Source organism: Crassostrea angulata, chromosome 8 (genome assembly GCF_025612915.1).
Source record: "Crassostrea angulata isolate pt1a10 chromosome 8, ASM2561291v2, whole genome shotgun sequence".
Classification (NCBI taxonomy): Eukaryota; Metazoa; Mollusca; class Bivalvia; order Ostreida; family Ostreidae; genus Magallana; species Magallana angulata.
Window position 1 is genome coordinate 18,890,485 of NC_069118.1, and position 2,473 is coordinate 18,892,957.

At 35.0% G+C, this 2,473-nt stretch overlaps 1 pseudogene; it reads right to left on the reverse strand.

Annotated features, from left to right (window-relative positions):
* Positions 1–1,043: 1,043 nt before the first annotated feature.
* Positions 1,044–2,473, reverse strand: LOC128158573 (uncharacterized; annotated as a pseudogene).

A 2,473-nucleotide genomic window follows, 5' to 3' on the forward strand; every position in this document is an offset into this window, starting at 1 on the left:
TATCAAGCTATAAATATTATTTAAAGTTTCAAGACGAAACGGAGAATCTTTTATCCACAAATTTAAGTACATTCCATCCAAACATAACCGTGGTTTAGATGGTTCTACTAACAAAGGCATCACAACCCTAGGCATGTCTCATTCACCAATCTTCCCCAGAACTCTTATGGCTCCTGACCTTATTTTCTCATACAAAATCTGGCCTACAAACTCCTTATGATCCCTACAGCTAATGCTATTTTCTAAGAAAATGCTTGAAGGTTCATCACTGTCATAAGAAAGACCTTCAAAGTTTCCTTTGAAATGTGAAAAGAATTTCACAACATCTACACCTTGTGTAAGCCACCTACTTATTCTAAACTGAACATCTTCATCTACTACTCCCTTATTCAAAACGTCATTCCAATGATCCATATTATGATGTATCTGACCTGACGTATATAATTTTGGGTCACGCAATGGTAAATTTTTAATGTCAATATCAACCCATTGAAGGACAGACTCAGCTGTAGGATGTTTGGTTACAAATGAGGGAGTCCCACCTCCCAATGTCACCAATGATGAATTCTGTCTTAGTTCTACACGAGTTGGATCGAAATCAAGTCCTCTGTCCCATTCTGGTATTCTATAATATTTATTTCCCTGTAAATAAACTACCAAGAGTCCAACATGGGAGACATATATATGGGTGATAGAACTCCCTCACTTGTAACCTACGTGAAATAAATCCACTAAGACTTAGTTGTCTTCAGGTTACAAGGTCAGGGATTCCATAAATTTTTTTATTTTTTTTTATTTTTATAAAACGTTTTAACTACCTCGTCCATGTAAAAGTACAGATAAACACAAAAATGATGAAATACTGTGTTTATAAATCTCAAAATCATACAAAATGTTGAGAATAAAATTTTCACAATGATTTAAAAGAAATGTGGGAAATTCACAACCAAAATAATTCCTAATTTTGCAATGTTGAAGGCACTAAACCTTAGTGACCCTATAGTCTATCTGAATAAAAACCCGTACTTTCCACTGGAAATTCTCTACTTTCTCTTCGCTTGTTTCATAAGTTCACAATCTCTTACATAGTGGCTTGATGATTCACAAAATAAGCATGTACCCCTGCCCATACTCTGTTTCCTATAAGGCCTCCCTGGGGTCTGACTGACCTATACATGTATCCCCCTCCATATTGAGGTGCATATGAATAAGGCCGAGGAAATCCCATTGGATACATTGGCATTGGTGGGTACAAATTTGCTAAAACTCTTTACAGGAAGTATTATCCCTCTTAACTTCAGAAGTCCCACTCTCCATTAAACATTTATTTATGGCCTTAGTCACTGTACCTGCAACTTCCCCCCCCCCCCCCCCCCCAAGAACCGTTAAACATAAATTTCCCATGTTAATCTTGCCCTGCATTCTACTACCTTGTCTAAACAGTTCTTTATACACATCCATGTCCTCATGGTTCACTTTTCTAGCTAACTTAGATAATTCATCTAAACTTAAAAAATTCAGTGCTTCACTGGGTTGGGACTGGGTACAGAGAACTTTAATCTTGTCCTTCACCTGCTGAATCTGTGTACCATCCTTGTCTTTGACTTCGGGTGTTGGATCTAGTAGCTTCCTACGTTTTTCACCATTTGAATCCTAAAATGCATTATAAATCATTTGATAATGATTAACATCATAATAAGTAGTAATACTGTACCTGGTTGAAGTGAATATTGTTTAACCATTTATTCAAAATAATTAATCCCTATCAATGCAAACTAATAAGTTAGAAATCAATATATTAACATAATTTAACAATACATAATTAATTACTAATAATAACATATCACTAATAATTAATCACTCTTTGGTGAAAAAAACTCATCCGGTAACTAAGAGTACATGGTCTTTGTCTGTTGCCTTCCTTGAATTTGAAGTAGGCCCTTGCTCTCGATCTGCAGTCGTTGCTGACGAGTGACCTAATTCTGGATCCTACAAATCCTGTCCTTCTGGTTGTCCTTTTTCATTAGCATGTGATATACAGACATGGAGTAGTAACTTTTCAAAATCCTCATCATTTGGGTCCTTCCCTATTATTTTGAATTAATTTAATTCAATAAAATTGCACCACTTGTTCTTAAACTTCTATAGTTATAAATTAGAGATTTAAGAGCTATTACACTGTAATATCATAAATATCATTCCTTCATTCATGACAGAACTTTGTTATATTGTAAATAATAATAACTTTCAGTTCCAGTAACTCAATCCCGTTTTCTCCAGTTAAATCCTCAACAGCCTTCAATACATCCTCATTAGACATATTTTCGGTACGCCTTGCAGAAGAAATCCTAGCTAACTGTTTAATGCCATGTGCATCTTGAATATCCCTCAACTTTCTGATAACTGGTAATAATTGTTTTCCTTTCAGGGAATGTTTTCTTTTTAAAACAATAGGTAACACCATTTACAACAT